The following is a 23323-nucleotide window of genomic DNA, read 5'->3' as shown; positions in this document are numbered from 1 at the left end:
CATGTAAAATGCAATACTTACCTGTTGGTTTGTTGAAAGATGCGAATAATGGAGGCAACCGTTGACCGACTCAAATTGGGTTGGACTCTTTCACCAGCCTCTCTTAGTGAGAGACCGTGGTTGATTACATGGTCAATGATAGTGGCACGAATTTCATCACTGACTACTGTTCTTGCAGCCCTTGGAATGCCACCACCACGCATTCTTACACCTCTACCTTGCCCTCTCCTTGGGCCTGCACCTGCACCTCTCACTGCTCCTCTCACTGCTCCTCTCACTGCACCTCTTACTGCTCCTCTCACTGCACCTCCACCTCTCACTGCACCTCTTACTGCTCCACTCACTGCACCTCCACCTCTCACTGCACCTCTAATTGCTCCTCTCACTGCACCTCTTACTGCTCCTCTCACTGCACCTCTTACTGCACCTCCACCTCTCACTGCACCTCCTTCTGCATCTCTCACTGGACCTGGTCTTCTCCCTGGGCCCCTTGCTCTTCCTCTTCCTCGTCCAGACATTACAATGTTTGTCTTTTTCTGTTACTGTTTCCAAAAACATCACTCCTTAAAGTCCTCCTTTTATAGTAATAGAAAAAATAAGCCCCTGCCACTGAGTCTAAGCCAGACTGGAATCAGCTGTGGTTGGCCCAATTCACCAAACATAAATCAGCTGTGTCAATTATTCAATTGTTTGTTTATTATCAGCTGAGATATATTTTTGATATATTTTGTTTTTGAACTGATATCATTTCAGAAGCAGAGGTTTTTATACTGTATTTAAGGTTTGGAATATTGTTTTTGCTATTGTGGGATGTTGTGTGTTAACATTTGTAAATACTACAAAAACAATCCATAATTTTGTTGGGAGGTATAGCTTGTCTGTTAAGAAAATGTAAGCATTGTGGAAATGTGTTCACTGACTGCATATTGTGTGAAAACGACATTAAATGTGTGAATGGTATGGCCACAAAAGACCGATGCTGTGCTAATTGTGTTTAGAGTTTTGAAAATGTGACTATTGTTTGGACAAACGCTTGTTAGCGACTGAAAAAAACTGTAATAGATTTATAATGAATCACAGTCATGATAAATGCAACCATGTTCCCCAACACAGGTATTACAGTTTTTTACAATTGCTATGACAGTTTTTTCAATACATTTAACAAGTTTCCTAAACTCTTAACACGGCTAGCACAACATCCATCTTTGTAGGCTATACAATTAACACATTTCTTGTTGCTTTGACACAAAATGCATACAGTTAACACATATTTAAAATGCTTGAACTTCTTTTACACACAAGCTCAACCAAGACCAAAACAATGTAATTTTACAGTCAAATTTACAAATGCTTTCACACTGTATATCAGAACAGATAACACCATGTTCTAAACCTAACCTTACAGGCTAAAGTCAAGGTAAACAGCTGTTACAGTTTTTTACAATCGCTATGACAGTTTTTTCAATACATTTAACAAGTTTCCTAAACTCTTAACACAGCTAGCACAACATTCATCTTTGTAGGCTATACATTTAACACATTTCTTGTTGCTTTGACACAAAATGCATACAGTTAACACAAATTTAAAATGCTTGAACTTCTTTTACACACAAGCTCAACCAAGACCAAAACAATGTAATTTTACAGTCAAATTTACAAATGCTTTCAAACTGTATGTCAGAACAGATAACACCATGTTCTAAACCTAACCTTACAGGCTAAAGTCAAGGTAAACAGCTGTGTATATTGTGAATTGAAACACAAATATATTCCCTGTATCTTATTCCATTGCTAATGAGAAACAGTTTATTGAAGTTATGCAAATATATAATTCACAGCTGATTCCCATCTAGGAAGCACACTCAGGTGTTGAGGTTCTTTCAATGATCATATGTTCTAAAAGAGTACTCTTTGGGCTGATATTGTGTGGAAAAGGAACAATATGGACCAACACAAAGAAAGAAAGAAAGAAAGAAAGAAAGAAAAAGAAAGAAAGAAAAAAATGCCTGCACGACGGAGAGGAAGACGAGTACCAGGACAAGGGAGAGGAGTGGGACAAGGACAAGGGAGAGGAGTGGGGCAAGGACAAGGGAGAGGAGTGGGGCAAGGTAGAGGATGAGAACATGTGGCCAAATGCAGAAGACCGGGCAGATTAGAAGATTACTTTGTTTTTGTTATTATTATTCCAGTGCTTTTTCTGTTTGTATATCTTGCAGCAATGTCCTTTTACAAATAAAGTCTTTACTGCAGCAATTCTGTCTCTGTCTTTTTTTTTTTTCATAAACTGTACATTCTATAAAGCTACTCTAAGATAGTCATTCATTTTTTGTATTGAATTTCTGCAGCAAAAGAAACAAAATGCATGCATTTACTAAACCCAACAAAACAAAAATGTAGAGAGGCATCAAAAGAAACTGCAGTGCAAAACACAATCTATGATCAATACAATATACTGTCTATTGTATAAGGGCAGACCTGATACATAAAATAATGCAGTTTCTGTAATTTCAGCTGATGATAGTGTTTTTTTTGTCATTGTGTTATGATTGACTAAATGTTCCTGTTGGAAGAGAACATGTGTTAGTGTTTTGAATAATTATTTGATTTTGAAACATGTTTGCAGTGTTTTGTTAGACATAGTGTATTGTGTTAGTGTATTATTGTGTTTTATAAATTAGTTTTGGAGTTTAGTTTACAATGTGTGATTTTGAGCATGAAATTAACCGTTTTGCCAATTGTGTGTTTTAGGTGTGTTGGTGCGTTAAGAGTTTAGGAAACTTGTTAAATGTATTGAAAAAACTGTCATAGTGATTGTAAAAAACTGTAATATTGTGAATTGAAACACAAATATATTCCCTGTATCTTATTCCATTGCTGAGAAACAGCTTATTGAAGTTATGCAAATATATAAATCACAGCTGATTCCCATCTAGGAAGCACACTCAGGTGTTGAGGTTCTTTCAATCGCATGATCATATGTTCTAAAAGAGTACTCTTTGGGCTGATATTGTGTGGAAAAGGAACAATACGGAGCAACACAAAGAAAGAAAGAAAGAAAGAAAGAAAAAAATGCCTGCACGACGGAGAGGAAGACGAGTACCAGGACAAGGGAGAGGAGTGGGACAAGGACATGGACAAGGGAGAGGAGTGGGACAAGGACAAGGGAGAGGAGTGGGACAAGGACAAGGGAGAGGAGTGGGACAAGGACAAGGACAAGGGAGAGGAGTGGGACAAGGACAAGGGAGAGGAGTGGGGCAAGGACAAGGGAGAGGAGTGGGACAAGGACAAGGGAGAGGAGTGGGGCAAGGACAAGGGAGAGGAGTGGGGCAAGGACAAGGGAGAGGAGTGGGGCAAGGACAAGGGAGAGGAGTGGGGCAAGGACAAGGGAGAGGAGTTAGAATGCGTGGTGGCGCTCAAAGAAGGACCAGAGCTAGGGTAACTGATCAAATAAGAGCTACTATCATTGACCATGTCATAAACCACGGGCTATCATACAGAGAGGCTGGTGAACGAGTACAGCCAAATCTCAGCCGGGACACACTGGCATCCATTGTCCGTATTTTCAGAGAAACCAACAGGTAGGATATTGCTTTTCCTACAGCAAAGTGTAAATACAGTAATTTTACCATTTACAGTATTAGAGTGACTGTATGCCTCCGGTCTCTAAAATGTAACTGTATTTTGTCCCTCTAAGGATTCAACGTCTACCTCCCTCAGGGGGCAGAGGAAAGCTCCTGAATGAAGAACAGGAACGTGCTATTGTCAACATGGTGATTGCTGACAATGAAATAAAACTGAAGGACATTCAGTCCAGAGTTGTAGAGGACAACCTTGTCTTTGGGAACATTGCAGCAATCAGCATAACATCCATTTCTCGGACTCTAGCTAAACACAGAGTCCGAATGAAACAACTATACAAAGTTCCTTTTGAAAGGAACAGTGAGCGCATCAAAGAACTCCGTCACCAATACGTCCAGGTAAGGTTATGCAATACAGTCATTACTGTACTATACACAGTGTGTTTTGCAGTAAACTACTCTATAAACCTGGAGTACATTAGGACATACAGTAGATATACAGTACAGCACAGCATTTACATACACTGTGTCTAATTACTTTCAGAGAGTCATGGAGTTGGAGGCCAATCAAGTCCCACATGAAATTATCTATGTTGACGAGGCTGGCTTCAACTTGGCAAAAAGGCGTCGCTGTGGGAGAAACATAATTGGCAAAAGGGCCACAGTTACCGTGCCGGGCCAGAGAGGAGCCAACATTACCATGTGCGCCGCAATCTCCAACAACGGTGCACTCCTGTATAAATGTGAGATTGGCCCCTACAACACAGTCCGCCTTCTCCTGTTTTTAAAAGACCTGCACGAAAGACTGGTGCCAGAGGTAGAAAGGGGACAGGTGGGAGACCACTTGCCAATATATGTGATCATATGGGACAATGTGGCATTCCACCATTCCCGGGCAGTCACAGCCTGGTTTGACGCCCATCCAAGGATGATGTCCCATTTCCTTGTCCCTTACTCCCCTTTCCTCAACCCCATTGAGGAGTTTTTCTCAGCCTGGAGATGGAAAGTTTTTGACCATCGTCCACATGACCAAATGTCCCTCCTGGATGCAATGGATGCTGCATGCCAAGACATCACAGCGGAACACTGCCAGGGGTGGATAAGGCATGCCAAACGATTCTTCCCACGATGCCTTGCCAATGAAGATATCAGGTGTGATGTGGATGAGAACATGTGGCCAAATGCAGAAGACCGGGCAGATTAGAATATTACTTTGTTTTTGTTATTATTATTCCAGTGCTTTTTCTTGCAGCAATGTCCTTTAGCAAATAAAGTCTTTACTGCAGCAATTCTGTCTCTGTCTTTTTTTTTTTCATAAACTGTACATTCTATAAAGCTACTCTAAGATGGTCATTCATTTTTTGTATTGAATTTCTGCAGCAAAAGAAACAAAATGCATGCATTTACTAAACCCAACAAAACAAATGTAGAGAGGCATCAAAAGAAACTGCAGTGCAAAACACAATCTATGATCAATACAATATACTGTCTATTGTATGAGGGCAGACCTGATACATAAAATAATGCAGTTTCTGTAATTTCAGCTGATGATAGTGTTTTTTTTGTCATTGTGTTATGATTGACTAAATGTTCCTGTTGGAAGAGAACATGTGTTAGTGTTTTGAATAATTATTTGATTTTGAAACATGTTTGCAGTGTTTTGTTAGACATAGTGTATTGTGTTAGTGTATTATTGTGTTTTGTAAATTAGTTTTGGAGTTTAGTTTACAATGTGTGATTTTGAGCATGAAATTAACCGTTTTGCCAATTGTGTGTTTTAGGTGTGTTGGTGCGTTAAGAGTTTAGGAAACTTGTTAAATGTATTGAAAAAACTGTCATAGCGATTGTAAAAAACTGTAAATGAGGATCCAGACATTTCGGATTTGTTCTGTTCTCTAATCATTAGGGTAATGATATCAACAAAGTCATGTTGTTAATAAGTACTATTTTGTTGCAGTCTACATCCTAATGAGTAAACTGTTTAAGGATTGATACCAAGGGTTGATTTGGTATCAAGAGGATGGATTGTTATGGAAATGTCACTGATGCATTCTTATTGATTCATGTATTGAGTCCCCATGTTTAGATAAGAAAAGAAATGTAGGTTGTGCTGTGGTAAAGGAAGTATGAGGTGCTGAGATAAACGTAAACCCATAGCAGGATGGGGGTAGATACATAACAATGGGTTTTAGGACAGGATAGAGAAGGATACACAACAGGGGGTAGGATGGATAAGGAACATGTGTTGCCATGCAGATTCTTATCCCTACCCATTTTTCTATGAGTATCGAATGTATTTCCAAATGCTTTAGAGACTCCTCGGATGATTATGTTTGTAAGCGTTTGATGTGTCTCTCTTATTTGCAAATAATAATAAATGGTTGAATTGTGCCAAGATAATTTTGTCTCTGTTCTTACTCCTTTAAGTGTCGATCGATGGATTTGCCATCACACTCCCCGCTCCCAACCCCACACCCCTGTCCCTCAAACTCACTCCCCCCTCCCAACCTCACACCCCTGTCCCTCAAACTCACTCCCCCCTCCCAACCTCACACCCCTGTCCCTCAAACTCACTCCCCCCTCCCAACCCCACACCCCTGTCCCTCAAACTCACTCCCCCCTCCCAACCCCACACCTCTGTCCCTCAAACTCACTCCCCCCTCCCAACCCCACACCCCTGTCCCTCAAACTCACTCCCCCCCCCAACCCCACACTCCTGTCCCTCAAACTCACTCCCCCCTCCCAACCCCACACTCCTGTCCCTCTAACTCACTCCCCCCTCCCAACCCCACACCCCTGTCCCTCAAACTCACTCCCCCCTCCCAACCCCACACCCCTGTCCCTCAAACTCACTCCCCCCTCCCAACCCCACACCTCTGTCCCTCAAAATCACTCCCCCCTCCCAACCCCACACCTCTGTCCCTCAAACTCACATCCCCCTCCCAACCCCACACTCCTGTCCCTCTAACTCACTCCCCCCTCCCAACCCCACACTCCTGTCCCTCTAACTCACTCCCCCATCCCAACCCCACACCTCTGTCCTTCAAACTCACTCCCCTCCCCCTTTTTCCAATGTTGTAATAAAACAATTTTTTTTATCAGTTTTAATGGGGTTTTATTTATTCAAGCTGGATAGACATTTTTCAGATGGTCAAAAATAACAAGAAATGCATAGATTTCTGTCATAAGGTAACTCATTGCCTAGACTGTACTTGCACCGATCATGCTTACTGCCATGTGTAGTTACCCCCCAAAGGCCCATTCTGAGCCTGGAAAAACCCTGAGTCAGTATCTGGATCAACCCCCTCCATCCATCCATCTTCTTCCGCTTATCCGGGGCCGGGTCGCGGGGGCAGCAGTCTAAGCAGGGATGCCCAGACTTCCCTCTCCCCAGACACTTCCTCTAGCTCTTCCGGGAGGACACCGAGGCGTTCCCAGGCCAGCCGGGAGACATAGTCCCTCCAGCGTGTCCTAGGTCTTCCCCGGGGTCTCTTCCCGGTGGGACGGGACCGGAACACCTTCCCAGGAAGGCGTTCCGGAGGCATCCGAAACAGATGCCCAAGCCACCTCAGCTGACCCCTCTCGATGTGGAGGAGCAGCGGCTCTACTCTGAGCTCCTCCCGGGTGACCGAGCTTCTCACCCTATCTCTAAGGGATCGCCCAGCCACCCTGCGGAGAAAGCTCATTTCGGCCGCCTGTATCCGGGATCTTGTCCTTTCGGTCATGACCCAAAGCTCATGACCATAGGTGAGAGTAGGAACGTAGATTGACTGGTAAATCGAGAGCTTCGCCTTGCGGCTCAGCTCTTTCTTCACCACGACAGACCGATACATCGACTGCATTACTGCAGAAGCTGCACCGATCCGTCTGTCAATCTCCCGTTCCATCCTTCCCTCACTCGTGAACAAGACCCCTAGATACTTAAACTCCTCCACTTGAGGCAGGCACTCTCCACCAACCTGAAGTGGGCAAGCCACCCCCTCATGCAGTGTGACATATTCTTTCCATATAGCTGATCAGGCAGTTTATGTGGCATATGAAACGTTTTCCAACTTCTCTTCAGTTGTTCTGAAGTTGCTGGATAAGGACGTGAACTAGGCACACTTATCAACATTGATCCCGAGTTTGCCAAACATGCTCAAAGGGTGACATGCCTGGTGAGTATGGAAGCCTTGGAAGAACACATTCAATACATTTTCATCTTCCAGGAATTGTATGATACTTGTGACATGATGACATACATAGTTTTGCTGAAACATGTGGTGAAGGCAACAGATGTATGGAACATCAGTTAATTTCGCCCCGAATCTCTGCCTTTACCTCTTACCATGACCCAGAGGGCACTATGTTATCAACGTTGACATCATCACTCGCCCACACAACACCAAACACACTGTCTCCCATCTGCCCAGTTAAATCCAGGATTAATCTGAGAAGAGCACACTTCTTCAATGTACAACATGGGTGCAATATCACAAATTTAATTTAATATCCTTTTTTTGTTTATGTATTGTTGGTTGCAATGATATTGACAAGCAACTATTCACCAGATTGTGTTCACAGGAAATTGCCATTGAGAATACCGTAGTAGCCTGCACTACTCATCTTCATCCACCACAGTCTTTGTTCGGGGGATGTTCATGCAGGGCTGGGACAGACATACAGACATCAGCACTAATATAGGAGCAATCTGAACTTGAGTCCACTAACATTGATACCACAGTCCATTCAAATACAGCTCTGACATTGGAGGAGTGGTCAACTCTCTCACCTGTATTGTCTATCTGATTGGATGGTTAAGATGAAACCTGGGCTCAACATCAGTTACTCATATACCGTTGGGAAAAAAAGTATTTGTACAGTGTGAGAGACGGAATCTTAAACAAAAATCCAGAAAATCACATTATATGTATATATATATATATATATATATAATATTTAAATAATTAATTTGCATTTTATTGCATGACATAAGTATTTGATCCCCTTCCAACCAGTAAGAATTCCGGCTCTAACAGACCTGTTCGTTTTTGTTGTGGAAATGTCTCTAACCAATGTATTCTCACTGAGTCCCCTTATTCAAATTAGAAAAGGAATGTGGGGGATCTGGTATTTGCCTAAGGGACATCTTTGACTGGTATCAGCAGATGAAATGGTTACTCTTTATCTGCGCATCTGTATAACTCATCAGGGCATCTATTGTCTGTCCGGGTTCAGATTGTCTGTCCGGGTTCAGTTAGAATTGAAGAAGTTACCTATGGGGGGAAGGAGAGCTTGGCCTTTGTGTAAGCCTAGGTAGTAATAGAACAAAGGGAAGTGAGGTCAGTTGGCCCCTTTAGGTAAACGCAATAGTAAACATTATGGCAGGAAGGATAAGGTGGGGGGATCTTGGGTAAAATCCTATGTGACGAGACAGATGGGCAACAACTTACCACACCCCTTTTAACTATAATAAATACGTATTGTTCATGTATTAAGTTAGAGACTCCTCGGACAATTATGTTTGTAAGCGTTTGACGCGTTTCTCTTATTTGCAAATAATTAATAAAATGGTTAACCTGTGCCAAGAGAATTTTGTCTCTGTTTCTTTCTCCTTTAAGAGTGTCGATCGATGGAATTACCATCACATTTTTCTTTAAGAAGCCCTCCTGTTCTCCACTCATTACCTGTATTAACTGCGCCTGTTTGAACTCGTTACCTGTATAAAAGACACCTGTCCACACACTCAATCAAACAGACTCCAACCTCTCTACAATGGCCAAGACCAGAGAGCTGTGTAAGGACATCAGGGATACAATTGTAGACCTGCACAAGGCTGGGATGGGCTACAGGACAATAGGCAAGCAGCTTGGTGAGAAGGCAACAACTGTTGCCGCAATTATTAGAAAATGGAAGAAGTTGAAGATGACGGTCAGTCTCCCTCGGTCTGGGGCTCGATGCAAGATCTCACCTCGTGGGGCATCAATGATCATGAGGAAGTTGAGGGATCAGCCCAGAACTATACGGCAGGACCAGGTCAATGACCTGAAGAGAGCTGGGACCACAGTCTCATATAGAAAACCATTAGTAACACACTACGCTGTCATGGATTAAAATCCTGCAGCACACGCAAGGTCCCCCTGCTCAAGCCAGTACATGTCCAGGCCCGTCTGAAGTTTGCCAATGACCATCTGGATGATCCAGAGGAGGAATGGGAGAAGGTCATGTGGTCTGATGAGACAAAAATAGAGCTTTTTGGTCTAAACTCCACTCGCCGTGTTTGGAGGAAGAAGAAGGATGAGAACAACCCCAAGAACACCATCCCAACCGTGAAGCATGGAGGTGGAAACATCATTCTTTGGGGATGCTTTTCTGCAAAGGGAACAGGACGACTGCACCGTATTGAGGGGAGGATGGATGGGACCATGTATCGCGAGATCTTGGCCAACAACCTCCTTCCCTCAGTAAGAGCATTGAAGATGGGTCGTGGCTGGGTCTTCCAGCAAAACAATGACCCGAAACACACAACCAGGGCAACTAAGGAGTGGCTCTGTAAGAAGCATCTCAAGGTCCTGGAGTGGCCTAGCCAGTCTCCAGACCTGAACCCAATAAATCTTTGGAGGGAGCTGAAAGTCCATATTGCCCAGTGACAGCCCCGAAACCTGAAGGATCTGGAGAAGATCTGTATGGAGAAGTGGGCCAAAATCCCTGCTGCAGTGTGTTTAAACCTGGTCAAGAACTACAGGAAACGTATGATCTCTGTAATTGCAAACAAAGCTTTCTGTACAAAATATTAAGTTCTGCTTTTCTGATGTATCAAATACTTATGTCATGCAATAAAATGCCAATGAATTACTTAAAAATCATACAATGTGATTTTCTGGATTTTTGTTTTAGATTCCGTCCCTCACAGTTGAAGAATACCTATGATAGAAATTACAGACTTCTACATGTTTTGTAAGTGGGAAAACCTGCAAAATCGACAGTGTATCAAACACTTGTTCTCCCTACTGTATCCACCTGCTCCTTCTCTCACACAGACGTTCTGCTCCCTCCCTTTGGAGAGAAAACACACGACTCCTCCCTGCAGTAGGAGTCTCTCCCTGGTATTGGAGACCTTTGAGTAGGAGTAGGTACGCCCTTGTTCCCTCACTACTGACCTCCTTTCTCCTCTGGTATGAGAACCTGCTGTGCTCCTGGGAGTGTCCAGTCTGCCATCCATGTGAGTGTTGAGACTGTCAGTCCAGCTCCCCACAGCTACAGACACACTGTCCATCAGTAGGAGTCTGGAGGCTGGACCACAACCCTGTGTCAGATCCACATCCAGTTACAGGTATAGAAAATCACAGAGAACTGAGAATATTTACTCTGGCTATGATAGATCACTAGTGCCCTCTACTGGCCAGACCTGATATCTGACATCTGAGTTCACCACAGAACCAGGAAGTCACAGAAAATAAACCACTCCTCTGAAAAAAAAATGTTAAAGGCAAACAAAAGTAATCTCTTGTTCTTTTTTCTCTGTTAGTATGTGTGTGAATAATGGCGGAGGTCGTAAGCTCAATCAGTTGTTCGATCTGTGTAGATCTCTTGAAGGATCCAGTGACTATTCCCTGTGGACACAGTTACTGTATGGGCTGTATTAAGGACTGTTTGGATCAGGAAGATGACAAGGGTATCTACAGCTGCCCCCAGTGCAGACAGACATTCATACCAAGACCTGTTATAAACAGGAACACCATCCTGGCTGAATTGGTGGAAAATCTGAAGAAGACAAGACTCCAAGCTGCTCCTCCTGATAATTATTATGCTGGACCTGGAGATGTGGAGTGTGATTCCTGCACTGGGAGAAAACTCAAAGCTGTCAAGTCCTGTCTGGTGTGTCTGGCCTCTTACTGTGAGACTCACCTCCAGCCTTTAAAAAGCACAAGTTGGTCCAAGCCTCCAAACAACTACAGGAGAAGATCTGTTCTCATCATGACAAACTGCTGGAGGTTTACTGTCGTACTGATCAGCAGTGTATCTGTTTTCTTTGTATGTTGGATGAACATAAAGGACATGATACAGTCTCAGCTGCATCGGAAAGGACTGAGAAACAAGTAAGATGGGAACTATAGGATAAAGCTTTCTCTGGAACAAAATTAGACCACTGCAAAATTATCAGTTTCTCTGGTTTTACTATTCATAGGTATGTGTATGACTAAAATTAACATTGCTGTTGTATTCTATAAACTACTGGGAAGATTACACCAAAATTCCAAATCAAAATATTGTAATTTAGAGGATTTATTTGTAGAAAATAACAACTGGTAAAAATAACCAAAACAATATGCATTGTTTTCAGACCTCAAATAATGCTAATTTCATATTCCTTTTCAACAACAAAATACTAATGTTTTAACTTAGGAAGAGTTCAGAAATCAATATTTGGTGAAATAACCCTGATTTCTAATCACGGCTTTCATGCTTCTTGGCATGCTCTCCACCAGTCTGTCACATTGCTGTTTGGTGACTTTATGACACTCCTGGCACAAATATTCAAGTAGCTCGGCTTTGTTTGATGGCTTGTGACCATCTCCCTCTTGATCAAATTCCAGAGGTATTCAATGAGTTTCAGGTCAGGAGATTGGGCTGGCCATGACAGGGTCTTGATCTGGTGGTCCTCCATCCACACCTTGATTGACCTGGCTGTGAGGCATGGAGCATTGTCCTGCTGGACATTTTTTTTCTCAGAGTTGGGGAACAGAGCAGAAGGAAGCAGGTGTTCTTCCAGGATAACCTTGTACTTTGCTTGATGCATGCGTTTTTCACAAAGACAAATCTGCACGATTCCAGCCTTGCTGAAGCATCCCCAGATCATCAACACCAAGATTTACACCAAATGTCACAGTGGGTGTCAGTCATTGTGTCTTGTAGGCCTCTCCAGGTCTCCATCTAATCGTTAGATGACCAGGTGTTGGTCAAAGCTGAAAATATGACTCGTCAGAGAAGATGACCTTACTCCGTTCCTCTACGGTCCAATCCTCATGGTCATTTGTAAACTTCAGCCTGGCTCTTCTTTGGTTCTCATTGATGAAGGGCTTTTTTCTAGCTTTGCACGACTTCAGCCCTGCTCCTAAGAGTCTGTTTGGAACTGTCCTCACTGTGCACTTCACCCCAGCTGCTGTTTGCCATTCTTTTTGTAGGTCACTTGTTTTCATCCTATGGTTGTTGAGTGACATTCGAATGAGTTGACGGTCATCTCGGTCAGTGGACAGTCGTTTTCACCCTCTGCCAGTCTGTAGCTTTGTTGTCCCCAATGTCTGCTTTTTGACCTTGTTCTTATGAACCGCCGTCTTTGAAATATTCAGGATGGAAGCAAACTGATGCTGACTGTATCCCTCTACCAGTAAAGCCAGAATTGAACCCTTCTATTCCTCCCTCAAAGCTTTTCTTTTCAACTGCTTTATCATGGTAAAAAAAAAAAATATTTATTGAAATTAACTTTGAGGTACTACTTGCACTGTTTCTGCCATCCAGCTGGTCCTATTGCAAGAGGATAGTGATGACCACAGCAGTGGTTTTTATACTTTTCCTCATTAAATTTAATTTGGATCTGGTAAACACCTAATCAGTACCTTATTGAGTAAAATGAGGTGTGCCTGTGTTGGAATTGAACACACCCTGGAATGGAATGGCTGCCATACATGTAGAGAAGCTGAGTGGTCTCTTAATTTTTTCCACATAGTGAAAAACATATTGATCAAGGATCTGCAATCTGAGTGATAATATGTAGCGACTATATATACAAACTATATGTAGCGACTATATATACAAACTATATGTAGCGACTATATATACAAACTATATGTAGCGACTATATAGCGACTATAACCGAAATTGTAAGAAACAAGAAAATATCCTTATTAATAAGTATGACATAATTCAAAATCACTACACTTTGCAAATTCAATTTGTTTATGACGTATTTCGCTGCAGAGACAGAAACATTTGGAATCCCAGAAGAGAATTGGGGAGAGAGAGAAGAAGATTCAGGAGTTGAGACAGGCTGTGGACACTCTGAAGGTGAGTGTTGTGGCTGATATAAATACATGTACAGGACCAATCAAAAGTTTGGACACACCCACTGAATGGATTAGTGTATCTAAACTATTGACTGGCACTGTGTGTTTACATTTACTTGCTGTCTATAATCCTGTTGATAACAGAGTGAATTAACTTAAAATGGACCCCCTTCTCTCTCTGTGTCCTAACAGCACTCTGCACAGGCAGCAGTGGAGGACAGTGAGAGGATCTTTACTGAGCTGATCTGCTACATTGAGAAAAGACGCTCTGAGTTGAAGGAGCTGATCAGAGCTCATGAGAAGACTGAAGTGAGTCGGGCTGAAAGACTCTTGGAACAACTGGAGCAGGAGGTTGCTGAGCTGAGGAGGAGAGATGTTGAGTTGAAGCAGCTCTCACACACAGAGGATCACATCCATTTCCTCCAGGTAACATCACTAACTTACCTTACAATACTCTGTAATGGATCCCTCTTGACTTCTTTACCAGTGAAATGGATTGGAACTTAATTCACTGTCTGTCTATGTCAAAACCTATTGCTTCTTTCCCTCTCTGTAGAGTTTCCAGTCTCTCTGTTTCTCTCCTGGATCTGAGGTCTTACCCACCATCACTGTCTATCCACACATCTCCTTTGAGCATGTCAAGATATCAGTCTCTGAACTGAAAGATCAAATACAGGATGTATGCAAAAAGGAAATGGACAAGTTATCTGGGGAAGGTTGGTCAAAATTATTTTTAGAACGTTGAAGTTATGTTTTTTACTCATAGAACTACATCTAATGTTATACAACAGCCAATATTATTTTGGGGAGGACATTATGAAAGCAAATACCCAATATTAAGACATTATTGTAATATGTGATTTGTCTGGGTGGGCAACAATTAGACTAAACAGAAATGTTCCATAGACAGTACGTTGTAATAAAAAAGAGGACAAAAGGACAAAAGGAGGAGGAGCAGAAGGAAGGGGGAAGGATATAAGGGGAGGAACAAGAGAATAAATGACCTCAATATCTTCAGTGAATCAATGTAGTTATCAAGTAGAGATCTGAGATCTGTCAACAATCATTGTCACCATGACATCTTGGTTCTAGTCAGTGACCAAAATCAAAGCCATGACAGACTGGCCTGAACCACTGGTACTCATGTACATTTATATACAAACATAGTCCATCTATAGTTCATCTCTCCTCTAGTTACTTGTATGTAGATTACAAGTGGACATGATTAATGTGGACCTGTGATATACAGTGGGGAGAACAAGTATTTGATACACTGCCGATGTTGCAGGTTTTCCCACTTACAAAGCATGTAGGAGTCCGTAATTTTCAACTGTGAGTGACAGAATCTAAAACGTAAATCCGGAAAATATCATTGTATGATTTTTAAGTAATTAATTTGCATTTTATTGTATGAAATAAGTATTTGATACATCAGAAAACCAGAACTTAATATTTGGTACAGAAACTTTTTACAGAGATCATACGTAGTTCTTGACCAGGTTTGCACACACTGCAGCAGGGATTTTGGCCCACTCCTCCATACAGACCTTCTCCAGGTCCTTCAGGTTTCAGGGCTGTCGCTGGGCAATTTGGACCTTCAGCTCCCTCCAAAGATTTTCTACTGGCTAGTCTCCAGGACCTCCAGGACCTTGAGATGCTTCTTACGGAGCCACTCCTTAGTTGCCCTGGCTATCTGTTTTGGATCGTTGTCATGCTGGAAGACTCAGCCACGACCCATCTTCAATGCTCTTCAATGAGGGAAGGAGGTTGTTGGCCAAGATCTCGCGATACATGGCCCCATCCATCCTCCCCTCAATACGGTGCAGTCGTCCTGTCCCCTTTGCAGAAAAGCATCCCCAAAGAATGATGTTTCCACCTCCATGCTTCACGGTTGGGATGGTGTTCTTGGGGTTGTATTCATTCTTCTTCCTCCAAACAAGGCGAGTGGAGTTTAGACCAAAAAGCTCTATTTTTGTCTCATCAGACCACACAACCTTCTCCCATTCCTCTTCAGCCAGATGGTCATTGGCAAACTTTAGACGGGCCTGGACATGCTTTGGCTTGAGCAGGGGGACCTTGCGTGTGCTGTAGGATTTTAATCCATGACTGCGTAGTGTGTTACTAATGGTTTTCTATATGAGACTGTGGTCCCAGCTCTCTTCAGGTCATTGACCTGGTCCTGCCGTGTAGTTCTGGGCTGATCCCTCACCTTCCTCATGATCATTGATGCCCCACGAGGTGAGATCTTGCATGGAGTCCCAGACCGAGGGAGACTGACTGTCATCTTCAACTTCTTCCATTTTCTAATAATTGCGGCAACAGTTGTTGCCTTCTCACCAAGCTGCTTGCCTATTGTCCTGTAGCCCATCCCAGCCTTGTGCAGGTCTACAATTGTATCCCTGATGTCCTTACACAGCTCTCTGGTCTTGGCCATTGTAGAGAGGTTGGAGTCTGTTTGATTGAGTGTGTGGACAGGTGTCTTTTATACAGGTAACGAGTTTAAACAGGCGCAGTTAATACAGGTAATGAGTGGAGAACAGGAGGGCTTCTTAAAGAAAAACCAAAAGGTCTGTGAGAGCCGGAATTCTTACTGGTTGGTAAGTGATCAAATACTTATGTCATGCAGTAAAAGGCTAATTAATTATTTTAAAAACATACAATGTGATTTTCTGGATTTTTGTTTTAGATTCCGTCTCTCACAGTTGAAGTGTACCTATGATAAAAATTACAGACTTCTACATGCTTTGTAAGTGGGAAAACCTGAAAAATCGTTAGTGTATCAAATACTTGTTCTCCCCACTGAAAAAGTCTATTTGTTTCCATAGTGACTACAGTTCAGATTGGACCACCTGCTGAGCCCAAGACCAGACAGGATTTCTTAACATGTGAGCAAATACAACCACAGACACACAGACACAATCACACATCGTTGTTTGCACTTTATGTAAACGTACACACACACCCATAGACATGCACACATACACTTGTAACCATACACAGGTGTAAATTATGTTTCTCTACATGTGAAGTACAATCTTACACACACACACACACACACACACACACACACACACACAAAAAGAGAGAGAGACAGAGAGAGAATCAGACTCACACACACAGAGAGAGTTTGAATTTTAAAACATGTTTATTGGTTCCATGAACCCAAAATACAACAGATACTCAAATAACTAAAAACAAAAATAAACTTTAAAGATGTAACAGCAATTCATCATCCACAGAAACAACACACAACACACCCTGAACACCCCATAAACTTATGAACAGCTCAAAATTTTGTACCAGACTAGCCAAACTCAACCCTCAATCTCACTGTCAGCATCCCCTCAAACATACCCACCACATCCACAGATCCCTGTCCTTGAATAAAATGTTTCCTAGTCTTCCAAACAGCTAATTTATCAGCCCCTGACAAAACAATTCAGCAAGACCACCACACCCCGTTTACTAAAACTATACTTGGGTCCAAATATAAACAACCGAGAACAGAAGAACTCACCTAAAACAATAAACCACCTAGTCAAAAACAACAACCAATATGGAACAATATAAAAACCCCTGTACCAGAGATTCAGGATCAGAACAAAAATGGACACCCCTCCACAACATTTTGGGTCCAGGTTAACCAGATGATTCAGGATCAGAACAAAACGGACACCCCTCCTTAACACTTGGATCTAGGTGAACCAGATGATTCAGGATCAGAACAAAAAGGACCCCCCTCCTTAACACTTGGATCCAGGTGAACCAGATGATTCAGGATCAGAACAAATAGGACACCCCTCCTTAACACTTGGATCCAGGTGAACCAGATGTCTATTGGTGGCTACATCCCCATGTATAATCCTCCACTGGAGACCAGCTGTCCTCTAATCAATGGACAGTTTATATAAAGACCACCAGCTGCCTTTCAGGGAAACACCTGGACCAAACACACCCGCCCACATCGTGGATTTCACCTCTTCTAGGGAGGAAACATGGGACACCTTCATACACACAGTGTACATGGCCTTCTTCCCCACAGCCCTGAACTCCCTCAGCTCTGGGGTTTTGAATGAAAGAAGTTCTACATCCTCTTGAAACGTCCCAGCAGCAACACGACATTGAGCTCAGGGAAACGTAATCCAGGTTGTCCATCCTCCAATCAGAGAAGGAGATGACTCCGATTGAGACTTCTCAAACAGAGCTCAGCCACGACCTTCCTCCCCAAACGATACGACCGGATCCCTGCTCTCTCTCCCAACTCCTCCAATGATCTGCTCTGCATCAGATGCCCCAGCTTCATACACCCCACTCCCTGAAGGCATGAGTGAAGGTTGGCTGAATCCAGAGCACGGGACTGAACCATAGACCATCTGGACAAAGAACAGATACACTGATGGTTTAAACAGATGGACAGATTGACAGACTGACGGAGGACCCAGTGATCTACTGATACCATTCAATGATGACAATTAACAAATACCAGATCCCTCTCTCCTACATTCCTTTTTTTATCTAAGATGGGGACTCAGTAATTCTAACTAGTAACCCATTCATACATGTATAGGACTAATTATACAGTTCAAGAAATTCCACAACACAGCCTTCATCATCAGAGTATGTGCTGTATCCACCCAGCTGGAATAGTCACTGTACAACAGTCTCTGGGCTGCTTGAAGACAGAACGCCTTGACTCTAGAAGTAATGTCCACCAGGCCCACCAGGCTCATTCAGTGGTAGATACAGGGCTGCCGCCTTAACCCAGTCCTGTCCAGACCAGTAAAAGTTAACAAGTGTTCTCTGCAGAGTTTTTATCAAGCACCCAGACAGCTGTACAACCATGAGTCTGTGCCACAGAGTTGAGGGGGCCAGGTTGTTAGTTACCAGAACCCCTCCCTTATATGACAGCTGGGGTAACAACCATTTCCACCAAGACAATCTGGCACACACCTTCTCCACTACACCCTCCCAGATCCTTTCCTGGAACACATCAGAGACTAGAAAACCCCCTTGAGCCCATCCCTACCTCACTGAAGCCCCCTGGGTAACTGAGGAAGAGACCCCACAGGAAGCTGACCTGCCCAAAATGACTCACTCTTTTCCCAATTGACCCCTGCAGAGGAAATCCTCTCATAAAACCAGGTGTTCAACACACAGGGGATCACAGGCCTCTGGTTTATTAAGTGAAGAGTAGAAATCCACAGCATGTCGGCGCATCTCAACATCGTCTGTAGTCACTTTCCCATCAGGGAGATGAAGACAGACCATCTCTTTACATGGTGATATTGATTGGTCCAGGTTAAAGAAAAAAGTGCAGAGTAGCGTTCTGAAACATATAACCTGTCTAACCTTGCTGCACTCATTTGACCATCAGTCATTTTTAACCATTTGTACTGACTGACATTGGCATTTCTCGCTATCCATACATCAGAAAGATCAAACTCTGTCAACACACCAGACAGACAGGACACAGAATTCAGATGAGGTTCCAAACCTGTGTGATCAACAGTAAAATCCACTGTACAGTTCCAGTCCCCCAAAACCAAACATCCCTGTTGATCACATTGTCATAAAGAAACCTTTATCTTATCAAATACAGCAATGCACTGTGTTCCCTCATTTGGAGCGTAAACATTCAAAAACTGAAACAGAACTCCCATAACATCCACCTTGACCAATAAGACCCGGCCCTTGACAATTTCTGTTATAGATATTACAGTCACCCCCAAACTAGAGGATAACAAAATAGCCACTCCAGCACTTAAATGTGTACCATGACTAAGCACATTTAGCCCAATAAATTGAAAAGGGCCGCCAAAACTCCACACTCTCTCACACCACTCCCAGGATGCACAGAGAGAGAGAGCATGCACGCACACACACACACACACACACACACACACACAGTAAGGGAGAGACACTGTCACTGACTTTGTTTTTAATCCTCTTAGATTCCTGCCAGCTGACATTGGATCCCAATACAACATATCAGTACCTGTGTCTGTCTGAGGGGAACAGAAAGGTGACATTGAGTAATAAGGTCCAGTCCTATCCTGACCATCCTGACAGATTTACCTCCTATAAACAGGTGTTGTGTAGAGAGGGTCTGTCTGGAGTCTGTTACTGGGAGGTAGAGTGGAGTGGGAAAGAGGTTCGTGTAGCCGTCTCATATAAAGGGATCAGCAGGAAAGGAGATGGTGATGAGTGTTTGTTTGGTCATAATGATCAGTCATGGGTGTTATACTGCTCTACATCCATATGCTGTTTTATCCACAATAATACCAGGACTGATATCTCTGTCCCCTGGTCCTCCAGAGTAGGAGTGTATCTGGACCACAGGGCAGGAACTCTGTCCTTCTACAGTGTCTCTGACACAATGACCCTCCTCCACAGAGTCCAGACCACATTCACTCAGCCACTCTATCCTGGTTTCAATGTTAATGGATCTGTGAAGATACTGACGCCTATTCAGTGATACATCTATCAGTCTGCTTCTATCAATATATGATTGATTGACTGTGGCTAAAGATTGATTTAAGATCACAGAACATCATGATATAGTTAAAAATTTGCATGTACACAGGATTCAATCAAATCAAGTGGAATAGAGTTAGCCAGAGGTCTTGGTTCCTGAATGAACACATAACGAGACATGCACCTCAATGGTGAAGGGAGTTGATTGACAACTGAAATAAACCAATCATCTTAGAGTTTAGTTTAGTCAGTGTCTAGAACCTTGCTGAACAATCAAGTCTCTTCTTGATTTCCGGGATTTGTTTTGAGTTGGTTGTTTATCTGTCAACAGAAAAATATTCATAAATGTATAGCATGTGTATTGAAAACATTATTAAAAGTTGTACAAAACACAATTTATTGGTATTATGAAATGTTAAAAAAAATAAAAATTATATTGACTGTGTAAAATGTTTTTGTGTGAGGTGATTTCAGGTAAACAGAGTAACCACTTATCTGTTGTCATCTAGTGTGATTGATCGGGCAGATAGGAGTTGATTCATACATTTAATTAACATTTACCTTTGGTTCATGTTCAGCATACATCTGTTCTGTATTTTATGTGTGATCATAGGTTTGGGAATCTTTCAGTAACAGTCATTTGTAGACAGTCTGTTTTACTTTAGTAAATTCTACCTGTACTTGTTTATAATTACTGTCCATCTAATTATGTTACATTTGGGACACGTTGTAGAGGGACTAGTTTTTACATTTCAGTGAAACTTAATGCTTGATTTGCTGTAACTTTCATCATTATAAAGAGAATTTGATTACACAGGATCTTTAAATGGATATTTAAATTGTCTCTGTATGTCCTCATGTCCTGTCAGGTGCTCTTGTTGATTAAAGCATTTAACACAGTTGTATCACTCATACAACTTATCTCCTGTATTAATTCCTGTTAAGTTACGTTGATATCATGAGTTGGTCTCTGTTGTCATTTAAAACTGCTTGTCATTAGGGGACTAAGTACCGTAGGTACTGAACCCTATTGTTTTTGTTGGTTTTTAGGGGGCCAATCAACAAAGTTGCTGGAACCCTCTTATGTTTCTACGTTTTATTATTATTATTATTATTATTCTCCAGGGCCATTTTCAGAGGTCTATAGCTCGCTCCCCTCTGGTTCAAAACGCTCAAAATTTTGCCTGATTGTAGACGTACTCCTCATTGTGGCGCTGTAGCGCTCAAATCTCATTAACCGAATGTCGTAGAGACATGCAACCAAGTTCCAGATATACCCCCTCTCATGCTGACCAAAAAAGTCTCTGGGGTCTTTCAAATTCGCCCCTTGGATTTTTCTCCATCTTGAATTTGGTGAAAAACTTGTTAACAGCATCTCAGAGACTGCTGAACGGATTTGCATGCCATTTGGTGTGATGCACCTTTGAACCATGATCTTTAAAAGTTCTATAAGGAAACTTGATATCTCAAATAGTACGGCCGAAATCAGCGAATGAAATTGAGCTGGGTGGGTTTATGACTTCAGAAGTCCATTAATCCCAAATGGAACATCAAACAGCTACGAAACAAAACATACTTGTAAATGTGTCAGTCAGGAATAGACAGAAAATGTCCCATACGGAAATACCTCTTGGGGGCCCTATAAACATCACCAATGTTTCTCATGATTTTAACGTTAATAAAAACACACTTAAACAACATCTCCTCTGAAACCTCTGAACAGATTTGGTTGACCATCGGTGTAAAGGACCACTGGACCATTGTCTTTATATCAAGCATTTATATTAACATCATTTAGCAGAGTCTCTTGTCTTTATGTGACCACATTGACAATGATGTACAGTTTTAGCAGGAAACGTCTTCCCTCAGATAGTTTTCAGGAATGCTTTGTTGTGTGCTTCCACTTACGTTTGTTTTGGAGTGTCACGTTAAACCACAGGACATTGCCAGCCACTGCTGGAGTATAGCAGAAGAAACTGCAGCAACTTTCAATGTTCACACCCCTTTTAAGAATGCAGGTATAATAAGTGATGTAGTCCAACTGGTTGATCGCTATTTAAATCTTAAAGAAACAACAAGGAGGAAGAACACTTGAGGGGCACTGACCTACTAAGAAATCTGGACGGAGTTCAAGCTGTATGGTTTATGGCAGTATATGGAAAACATAGCCTTTTCAGTTGGATTGTGAAATAAGACTTTCTGAAACACTTCCAGACAATTCTATCCTACATTACTTGAAGCCTCATTAAACACAATGGAGTCTAGTGACACCCGCTGGTTAAAATAATCTACTGCCAAATCATGACAGATCACGTGCAAAAACAATACTGGCATGTAGCCATCTCAATGGTAGTAGCACATTGTACTAACATTACCTGATGTTACCAATTTAGGTTTCTACTGATTTAAATGTAATACATATTCATAACCTATAGTTATAATTATCGTTAGGCAAGACCCAAATGGATGGCCTACGTATGAAAGAGTTTATATCCATTACATCCAGACTGTTTGTCCAACCTCTGTGTGTTTTTAGTCACTATTGCGGTTCCCAACTGGTTACTTCTACTAAAGTTTAGAGACCTGCTGCTCAAACTCTCCATCAGGTGGTGTTGTCCGTACTTTATGACACTCTTATCCAAAGCCACTAAACACAGCAGATTGGGTTAGTGCCTTGTTAACCTTTACTCAGATTGAGTTTTTACCTTGCTGGTCCAGGGATTCAAACCAGCAACCTCTCAGTTATTGGCCATATACGCTCTAAATATTAGAGTATCATAAAAAAAGATACTTGATAAATGTACATGATGAAATACCTTCTAATAGACATTTTCTGTTGTGGAAATAGATAAGATAAAGTCTCAGTCTGCTATAATACACAGCCTGATGGGCTCAGAGGACAGAGGTAAGATGTATATTCTGAGTCTGTTATAATACACATCCTGATGGGCTCAGAGGACAGAGGTCAGATATAAGGTCTGAGTCTGTTATAATACACAACCTGATGGGCCCAGAGGACAGAGGTAAGATATAAGGTCTGAATCTGTTATAATGTTATAGGCAAAAGCCACCTTCTCCACATAACTGTCCCACTCACCCCATAGTAAAGCTTAGCCAACTGGTCAACCGGAGTTCTGTTACAACATTCAACCATCTCATCTAACCATGGGGTTGTATGAGGTGATGAGTGTCAGATTAACCCCCAGCAGCTAAGACAACATCTGAATT

The 23323-nt window shown here is 42.2% G+C and overlaps 1 pseudogene; it reads left to right on the top strand.

Moving 5' to 3' along the window:
• LOC117594489 overlaps window positions 1-20441 on the top strand; it is a 64489-nt pseudogene extending 44048 nt beyond the window's left edge.
• Window positions 20442-23323: the final 2882 nt, after the last annotated feature.

This window comes from Esox lucius, chromosome 5 (genome assembly GCF_011004845.1).
Source record: "Esox lucius isolate fEsoLuc1 chromosome 5, fEsoLuc1.pri, whole genome shotgun sequence".
Classification (NCBI taxonomy): Eukaryota; Metazoa; Chordata; class Actinopteri; order Esociformes; family Esocidae; genus Esox; species Esox lucius.
The sequence above is the reverse complement of the archived record's forward strand: the minus strand, read 5'-3'. Positions and strand labels throughout refer to the sequence as shown.